This window comes from Adiantum capillus-veneris, chromosome 10, assembly GCF_014529385.1.
Source record: "Adiantum capillus-veneris isolate H3 chromosome 10, ASM1452938v2, whole genome shotgun sequence".
Classification (NCBI taxonomy): domain Eukaryota; kingdom Viridiplantae; phylum Streptophyta; class Polypodiopsida; order Polypodiales; family Pteridaceae; genus Adiantum; species Adiantum capillus-veneris.
This window is the reverse complement of record NC_140940.1, coordinates 126,721,650-126,732,196: the sequence shown is the minus strand read 5'-3', so window position 1 is coordinate 126,732,196 and position 10,547 is coordinate 126,721,650. Positions and strand designations below refer to the sequence as shown.

At 42.8% G+C, this 10,547-nt stretch overlaps 1 pseudogene; it reads right to left on the bottom strand.

The window, feature by feature from the left end:
- Positions 1–5,767: 5,767 nt before the first annotated feature.
- LOC147449607 (uncharacterized) lies at positions 5,768–6,427 on the bottom strand (annotated as a pseudogene).
- Between the last annotated feature and the right edge of the window lie 4,120 nt (positions 6,428–10,547).

Below are 10,547 nucleotides of genomic sequence, written 5' to 3'. Positions count from 1 at the left end.
CTTGCCCTTGTCTTGACAGCTACACAACACAGACAGATGCAACAGCGGAGGATTCTAGTGAAGCTACTTGAAGAACAAGGATTTTATGAAGGTAACCCTCAAATATGGTTACCAAAATTTGTAGCTCAATTTGGAACAACCAAGAGAAATCAGGCAGCACAAGCTTTTGTCCAAAAGCAAGCAAAGATAACCAACAACCAACAAGAGCCAATTACAACCAAGACTGCTACAATCTATAGATGGATATCTCGTCATCTACTCCAAAATCAAGGCTTCAACAAAGGAAATCATCAAATTTTTCTACCAAAGCCTAGTGCCCATCAAGTCATTGAACAAAAGAAGCAAATACAAAGGACGGTCACACAAGGACCAAAGACAAGGTGGGTTCCAAAATTGCTCGTGGAAACTCAATCTCAGAGAACCCACACATCTCAATAACCGCTTCTCATGCGAGATAAAGCAAAGGCTACATCTCATGCGAGATAAAGCAAAGGTTACATCAGTCCGTACAAGAGCCGAAGGACTTGTTTCACAAAGCAGTGTCAACATACGACAAGCAAGTCAAGATGAGCCAAAATATGCCAACCTACTTGACAAAATGGTGGCATCTAGAGACCAACAAAATGGAAGAGGCCTAAATTTCTAGAACTTATGGAATTGGGTTTCTGGTCTTGAACAGGTAAGTCCAAGTCGCCATTAAAATATGGCATAAAAGTCAAAATTGGGCAGCTAAGCCACTAAATGAGTGAGGTGTTAGTCCCAAGCCTTCATGTAAGTTATTCTAGGTACTGTTCAAGCTGGAAGAATTGAGCATAATTATATTGTGTTGCTCACGTTGGTATAGGTAAGCATAAGAATCAAAGTCGTTGTAGTATAGTGGTGAAGTGAAGGAGGAAGTCCAAAAGACACTCATGCACATCACAGTGAGGTATTAGTGGAGAAGCTTCTACATAAAAAATCCTTCTCGGAAAATTGCAATATCCTTTGATGTCACATGTGCTACATTTGTTCCTTGAAGCACCTATCAAATCCCTCTTTTGCACTGCATGCTTTTGTTTGAAAATTTCTCATAAGCATATAGAGTGTCCCATAATTGGCACTTGCATGAGGCACTCTTCCTTTGTTTCTCCCAAGAACTCACCTTGCATGACAATACTTCAAGTGGAACTGCTCAACCACAATAAGAGCGTATACCAAAGGCACTTTTTTACCACCGAGTTTTTTCGCTTTGGTCATCCAAGTTTTAGACCCTAATCTAGAAACCCTCATCATCATCATCTTGTATATATTTCTTCTACTTCAGCAACAATGAGAATTCGACTACCCAAATCAATTGACAACGACTTGGAGTAAAAATTGCAGATCTCAACAAGCTTATTATAAAGAACATCTTATATCTTCAAGGGTGACAACAAAGCTCCGTAAAAAAAATGAAAACTCACATTGCAGTGGAACTTGAAATCAAACCCATCATAAAGTCCACGCCACAAAGAGGATCAGTTCTACAAACTCAAACACATAAAAATATATCACAATGGCCAAGACTGACAACAAAGAGGAGAATGCAAAACAAGAAGAAAAGCTGCCTCGACAATCAAAGCTCAAATCCCGCATCAACCATGTCACATGAGATACAAAGCACTCAAGGAAGGGGGGAGCATCATCAACGACAAAACACTTCCCACGCTAAAGACCAACCTCGAAGACAAAGCTGAAGACAACCCTATGACAAAACTGCACATGGTTGTGTCAAGGGACAACACGAGCTAGGAAGGGGGGAATGTTTGAGGATTGATCGAACGGGCATCCACCTAGCCGGACACTACAATTATACTCTATTAATTTGTCGAGATAATGTAGTGATACTCTATGTAAATCCTGATTCTAGAGTAGCAGGTCAATTCCCTGAGTTGTAATTTTGTCACGACAATTGTAAAGTTCCACGTGAACCGGCCACTGGTCATTTAGATAGCCCTAGGTATAAAGGTCAATAACTTTAATGTGAAAGAGGCTTACCTTGATAAGAAGAAGGAGCTTTGAAAACGTACGCTCAAGCTACTAAGCTGCTCTAAATGTAATCAACTTTCCAACCATTGGGTAATCGGTTTTCAATTTCGAAACATGCATTGTGTTCCTCTCTCCATGCTCTTTCAATTAAGTGTAAGCATTGTCAATTTTATTGATGTTCGTGACTACGCGTTAGTGAGCCTATTCTTTAGATTTGAGTGCTTAAATCTTTGTTTTTAGTCGTTTTGACCATAGGAGAGAGTTCTTAGACCATAGGGCAACCTTTTTAGATAGTTTTGTTGCAATTTTCAAGACCTTTTTCATGATGGATTGTGATTTTGGTACATATTGGATTGCAACTAGACTTGGTAGGATAGTGTCCCTACGTGTCCTAAACCTATTCCTAAAGTTTTGTTGCATTTTGAGTCTGTTCGAGTGTCAAAATGGTGTGATGACCTAGAACTATGAGAAAAGACATAGGAAAATTTTCCTGATCATTGAGTGTTGATTCGCTTGTTGAGTTGGTGTGTTTGCTTGTTAAGGTTCACTTCTTGAGATTGACGATCTCAGAGAGTCTCCGTGCCCCATCCGAGTCACTTCCTTGAGTATTGATATTATGTTAGTGCCCGATAGCTATGCGTCCGTTTTGCGACGACCCGCTAACATTGGCGCCGCGAGACGGACGTCTCTAGCATAGCGGTATGGCACTAACATAATGTCAATACTCAAGGAAGTGACTCGGATGGGACACGAAAACTCTTTGAGATTGTCAATTTCAAGTGAATCTAACAAGCTAACACAACAACTCAACAAGCAAACCACCACTCACAGCTCAGGGAAATCTGTCTATGTTCTTTCTCACCACTCTAGGTCATCACTCCATTTCGGCACTTGAACGGATTCGAAATGCAATGAAACTTTAGGAGGAGGTCTAGGACACCAGGGACACTATCCTACCAAGTCTGGTCGCAATCCAACAAGGTACCAAAATCATGATTCATCATGAAAAAGGTCTTGAAAACTACAACAGAACTATCCAGAAAGGTCGCCCTATGGTCTTGGAACACTCTCCTATGGTCAAAACGACTAAAAACAATGATTTAAGCATTCAAATCTAAAGAATAGGCTCACTACACGTAGTCGTAAACCTCAACAAAATTGACAATGCTTACACTTAATTGAAAGAGCATGGAGAGACGAACACAGTGCACGTTTGTGCACCCAACGGCAATAGATGTTTGACCATTGTCAATGTGCTGTCATTGGCCAACTACCACAAAGACGCTTGGCTACAGCGCCATTACTGGCGATCGCCAAAATCCCCGACATTGCTACCTCGCGGCCGCCCGGATGCACTAGTACATAGTGCCTCCAACGAGGGCGCCATGGCCACACGGAGAGAGACATTTCTCTACCTCTCCTCACATGCCCAATGAAGGCTCATGTTGCAATATATATCCCCCCTCATTCGGGCTTCAAATTTCTCATGTGGGACCTCTACCTTACCACGTGGTGTCCCCTCAATCAACCACCCTTGGTGGGAACAAAAAACCACTTATAAAACTCCATTGAAACCTTTTTTCTCCTCTTGCTTTCTATTCTCTGTCATTTTTTTCTCCAAAACCAGATGGTTGAGCTGCAAGGTACCACCAAAAACCACTCCAAGCCGTGCAAACCCCATTGTCTCCTGACTTCTCCGAGCCCGCCAATCGAGGCCGTGAAAAACTGCTCCAAACTTCACTGAACTGTAACTCGGCAATTGGGCATCTGATTTGACAAGTCATCAATTCTTGTTGACTTCACACATCACCCACTACCTTTTGGAACCCGGTCAAATCCAAAAAATTACCCAAAGGCACGTCCTTTAATGCAGTCAACTTGGCCCACAATTGGCCATCGACAAATGTTGATATGTCCATAACTTGAACTATGGAGCTTCGAGTTGCACTGCAAAAAGATCGACATGCTCCATAGCTTGAGCTCTAAACATCTATCCACTCATACTAGTCGTGGCCACATTTCCCTAGCTACCTTGTTCGTCGTGGATCTGCAAAACCTTCCAACTTTGGACAGCCATATCTTGCACACCAAGACTCCGTTTGAGGAGCCGTCTAGACCGGCTTCTAGAGCAACTTGAATACTACATTGCAAAGCATAGTTTTTTCATTTTGGACACCTAGACCTGGCATCCCAATCTGGCCAATTTTGGAGCCTTCTTGAACCCAAAAACCATCTTGAACATACATTCTCGCTACCCTTTACCTACCTAGGACTGTTGTACCTACTTTAACACTTTGCCATGCATATGTTGACACCGTTTACGCTGCATAGCACCGCTTCTTGCCTTGACCAACTTTTTTTGTAGCACCATCTTCCCTTCTCCATCTCACTCCCCTATCTCCCTCCCCCCCTTCTCTCTCTCTCTCTCTCTCTCTCTCTCTCACACACACACACACACACACACACACACACACACACACACACACACACACACACACACACACACACACACACACACACACACACACACACACACACACACACACTTCCCCTCTCCCAATTTTTTGTGATTAACTAAAGAGCCAACCCCAACCCCCCCCCCCCCCCCCCCCCCCCCCTCCCTTCTCTCTCTCCTCTCGTGGCCCTCATTTGCACCCTCTTCTTCTCAACACTTGCATCTTTCCTTCCGCTACCCTCTCCAACAACTCAAAATTCTACATGGAGTGGTGTTTTGAGAGAGAGAGAGAGAGAGAGAGAGAGAGAGAGAGAGGCTTCTAGAACCAATTATCAATAACAACACTTCCCTTCCAGCTTAATAATACCAAAATTGGTAAAAGATTCTATCTTTTGACAAAATTTTCAAATTTCAATAATGTTTGATGGATGTGAGGTTGTGGTTACGACAATATTTATCAAATTTCAATTGTACATGTTTGATAGATATTTATAGGTTGTGGTCACACTTCCACCAATTAGCAATAATATGGCATAAGTTACAAGGGATTTGCATAGTTGCATGTGAGATCAATAACTAGCGCACTTGTGACCAATAATTGGACGAGGCAAGTTATTTCAAAAAGTAGCCAATAACTATCCATCGTGTGACACAATGTGCACACATTATGAAGCAAGCTTCAACCTCAAAATGTATATTCCCCTTTTACATAGCAAGCACAATGTAAGCTCAATTTGAGATTTAGTCCACAAATTGCTTGGAGGATGGATGAGTAATTTTTGAGGACACCATTGAACCACATTTTCAGAAGAGTTTAGAGGCATAGGATGTCGGCATACATCCAGTTAAAATCACACTAAAAGATCAACATGATAGTTTTGATACAAAGTATTAGCAAATTAGCAATGCACTAAACTTCTCATTAGCATCACAAACATGCCATTGCACCAACCTAACTCTAGCTTTACAAGGCCATAAACACGAGCACAATAAAATTGCGTGCCTTGGACAATTCAACAAGAAGTTTTTTCTTTGCATGGTTACAAACATGAAAAAAACTTGCAAAAAAAAAAAAGAACAACATACTTCTTAATCCTAGCAGACAGAAAACGGAGGGACTCAAAATTCACCCAATGGACCATTGTTACCTTAGTGAGCTTTCCATTCCAAATTGTTGCTCATGACTTCACAGAGTTGCAAATAAAATCTCTCCTGCAAATTGCATAAATTGCTTTCATTGAATATGTTCAAAATTGAACCTCGGAGACATGGACAAGGTTTGTGTGTGAGAGATGAAATGCCCTGTCATTGTTTGCCATATTTTGAGGTCATGCCCTTCTTGCACGTAGAGCCAAACTGCACCTCAAGCATCTAGATTTGGGATTGCAATGACGTCTTCGCCTTCTGCAAGAGTCGAATCTTTGAATCAAGGTTCAATGTCCACTATCTCTCTACATTTACCATCCTAAGAAGGTCATGAATGATTTTGTGTCGAGGACACCTAGCTTTGTCTTTCTCGAGTCTGTCAACGGAGTGGAGAATTGTGCACTACACAAAAGGGAGTCCATTGAGCTAGATGAAGAGCTCTCTCGTAAAAAAATCCAATTCTTGTCCTCCAACTATTGCAACCTCTCTTTCAAAATGCTCTTGATATTTGCTAGACTCTTATCCAATTTTCCAAGTGCATTGTCCGCTCCCGCTTGACATGCACTACTCTTTGGAGGTCCATGAAAAGGATTTCTAGGGACTCACATTTGCTCTCATACGTGTGCAAGTTGTGAGAGAGGAAGTAGTCGTAGATTGGTGAGGACATGGTGCAAGCTTGCCAATGCGTACGTTCCTATCTCTACTCTTGGAGTTGCCAATGATTTCGTCCAATTCAACACTTTCAACCCTAGAAATCAAACCATAAGAGGCGAATGTATAAGAGAGAAGCACTATCAACCCAACAGTCAAGAGAGGGGGCAAGAGAGGGGAGGGGCGGATGAGAGAGAGAGAGAGAGAGAGAGAGAGAGAACATAGTAGATAGGTTTAGCAAGGGCATGCACTACAATGCTGGAGGGGGTGGCTGCATGACAACCCCCCCCCCCCCCCCCAGTCCCATCTTTGTCAAACTTTCCCCATCTCGTCTAGACAGCAATCACATCAGTTAAGGCTCCCAACCACGTCCATTGTGTCTGTGTCTCCCAGCTTGCCTGCCACTTGTTTCCAACCTCCTGTCCCACCACCCATATCCATGCATTCCTAGCTCACCACCTGTACCTGCCCCATCAAGGTTGATCATTGCAGGGTAGGAGATCAGAGTCGTATATCTGCTCGTCATTATTGAGTAGAATCTAGCCATCAGTTGTTGGATTGCCGATGCCTTAGTAATGGGGATGCATGCACAACACTGATGGCAAATCAAGCAATAACTGAGCGACACATCAACCTTCAAAAAACCATTAGTAGCGTCATTCAGAATCGTGAAGAAATCGCACAAACATAACCTGCCATGCTAGATGATACGTTGCGCCAACTTCGCTTGGAGAATTCTCCAGCTACTCTTATCGACTGTGCTCTCTATGGTACAATACTATGCTAGACACACATGGAGGCTCATAATTGGCCCCTCTCCCCATGCCACTTGATGGATGGGAAAGGAATTGCAATGTCCTTTCCCCACAATGCAGCTCTCCATGGCTCCCAGCCTCTATCGGTCGCCAGTGGGTCGCTTGTATTATGGGGAAAGGACACTATAGGTCCTTTCCCTATGCCTTCCATTCCCTTTGCTTGTTGCCCTTAGATCATCCTCAATTCCTATTAAAAAACACGTTTCAGAATCATAGACATACTATACTTTGCATGACTATAAAAAAAGTTATTAATCACTACAATTCCATTCAGATATTTTCCCTCGTTCCATGTTGTCCTGCATCTGCACAAGCTATTCACAATAGAGTCATAGAGAGCTATGTTACCTCTTCCCTCGACGTTGCAAATTGCTCCCTCCCTACCAATATGTGCCTCCAGCCTCCTAGCACAATCTTACGTTGTTGCCTATCGTCGTTTACACCCTCCCCCTACTCGTTTGTTCCCTCTACTCCACCTTCTACCTGCACTAGCGCTCCCACTCGCACAAGGTGTGCAAGTTGTTGTGTAGTGCTATGTTGGAGGGCCTCATGCCCGAGGAAGAAGGGTGTTTAGCAGATGTCGAGCCTGAGCAAGAAGGGTGTTTAGAAGATGTCGAGCCTATGTCAAGCACATGAGAGAGAGAGAGAGAGAGAGAGAGAGAGAGAGAGAGAGAGAGAGATTTTATTATCTTCCTTGGAGGTAAAACATGACCTACGGGACCAAAGCTACATGTGATGTAGTAGAGTGATTCTCGATGCTCCAAAATTGTGGTGATGAGAGTCGCAATGCAGAGCCCACACTGTGGTGGCTGGGAGAGGAAAGTGTGTAGGTCTAAGTCATGGCTGAATATATGAGGGAAGCAAGTTTGGATGTGACCAAATGTTGAGCATTCTAATAGTGTGTGGTACTCAGACTCTCAAACTTGCAGTGAGCATAATGCGCACACTTGAGTTGACTTTTCTCCATTGCCCCAAAGCCCTGTCTCACATCAAAGGGAGTGGGAGCTAAGCTAATTGGCTGCAATAGTGTGTATCACTGACAAGGGAATAGGCTCAAGCATGTAAGGGTGAGTATAGTTTCCTCTTTCAGCAAAGAACATGGTTTTGTAGCTGGGGGCAATATGGGTGGTGTAATGTATGAAGCGTGACCTCGAATTTCTCCCAAGCCATAATGCATTGGCATTGTAGAAAAGCTTCGTTCACTTGGGAGTTTACTGAGGCATCATGTAGCAAGTGTAATGGATTCCATCTTCCAAACCATTTCTTTATATCTTGCATCCATCTTGTGCTCAAGTTCTTTGTTTTATGCATCTTTTGGACTTTTTTGCTTGCTTCCCATGCAATCATATATAGAAAGTTGATGTGAGGGGTTTTTACACATCTTTATCACAACTTTTTTGCTTGCTTCCCACGCATCATAGGAAGTCGATGTGAGGGGTTTTGACATATCTTTATCATGTACTCCACAACACTCTCCATGCCCATAACCTCAATTTGAAGAGATTGTGACTCAAGAAGTATATAGGAGCATATATGGCGTTTGTCTCTTAGCTTGGAGAAAGTTTGTAAGAAAACTCTTTTGGACATTCTCAAACTCTTTCCAAGTAGACTTTGAGATGCTCGTACCCCACACATAACTCCATAAAGAAGAACCGATGTTAGCAGTGTGTCAAAAAGTTACTTTTTGGGAACCCAACACTTGATTTTTCTTGCATTACACATGTTCTCAACTTGACCCAATCATTATAGTCCGGTAGTTGTTTACATTCTTTACATCCCCTCCTTTATGCAAAGGCTTGACCCAATTAGTAGTCCAATCAAAAGGCATACCATGTTGAAATGCAAGGCTAAACATATCACACAAATTGAAGATTTTCTTAATTGAATTGAAAACATGTGCTCTTTCATGTGTGTATTGTTAGAGACATGTAGAGAAAGATGAAATATCTGCAGCATTTTGTCTGATGAATGATTTGAATTTACTGTATCTAGACTGAAGGATTTGAACAAAGAGTGGCTGAAGAGCCACGGCAAAGCTATGGACCTCTATCCAGAAGGCTTCATCTATAACCTTCCTCTGAATGGACTTGGTATGCTCCTATCTTGCATGGTGCATTAGACGCCACTTTGGATCCACAACAGGCTGCAAAAGTGAGTCCCTCAACCTGTACAGTCTCTGAAGAACAAGGTACATGTATGCAAACCTGGTCTTTGAGGGCCGCACCATATCTAATGTATTGTGGCTCCTGAAGATGGATAGAGCTTGGTGCTTCTTGCAAAAAAAAGTGGTAATCCTCGTTGCCTCAAATACAATAGGCTGAACCCAGGGCAATTTTCCTATGTCCTCCATGAGTAAGTCTAAGAAATAGGCGGCACATGGAGTCCACACAATGTGAGGGAAATCCCTGTCTACCATCTCACCCATGGCCTTGCAATTGCTAGCATTATCTGTAACAACATGCAAGTAGCCACACCATGTACATTGTAATTATGTAGACTCGTAGATATACGAGTTTGAAGAGGTGGTTTTCTTGAAATAACAGAGATTGAACAAAAAACACAAGGAGAAGAGATGTGAGATTGACTTTACCTGCACCACATTCTCCTTTCCCATCTCAAGAATGGCCCGACGAATATGTTTGTAGATGAACTCTGCAGTGATCTTCTCACTTGCCTTTCCGGCATCCACAGCTCTTAGAAAGTACATACCAAGGCAAGATGAGACTAGAATGTTGATGATGTGGTATCTATGTACATCACTCCATCCATTAAAAATGATAGAAAACCCAAAAGTCTGCCACCCAGCATTACTTGGTTGATTGCTCTGTCAATGACAGCTTTCTACTCATCTAGCATACTTGTACGCATCTTGTTGTAATCCAAGCCACTCCACGACTCCGTGGGGCCAACCTGAGAAATGGATCTGACCATCCTCTTCCATTGATCTGTTCAAAGCACATTGAATGCAATATTGCACTCTACAAGAGTGCAAGCAATATCCACCTCTGCTATCTTTTGTCTCTCTTTCACTTAAGACTGAGAGTTTACACGTGAAGGCAACATGGTCTGCCTCGGTGCATTGGTGGGAGATGTAGACCGGTCATCCCCACTCTCCTCCTCATCATGCCTTGCTACACGAGCTCTTTTCCTACTAGTGCCGACACTGGAGGGCACAATAGTCTAAGAGCCAGAACCCATCCCTACATCTCCTGGAATTTCACCAAGGTCCCCAAGTAATGCATCTTGTAAGGCATCCTGCGAAAGTGAGGACCCCCTCAAAGGTGCACTAGATGCTGCTGAGAAATGCTCTCGAGTTAGGTTTTCCCTGATTTGAGGTTGAATCTTTCAACCATCGAAGTACCTATCCCTATAAGATTCTTGAGAACACGAGTAATGGTATTTGTCTTGCTTTGCCCATAGTACTTGCACTACCACTGACGGGTACCTGACCCTTGCTAACTTGATGTAGTAAC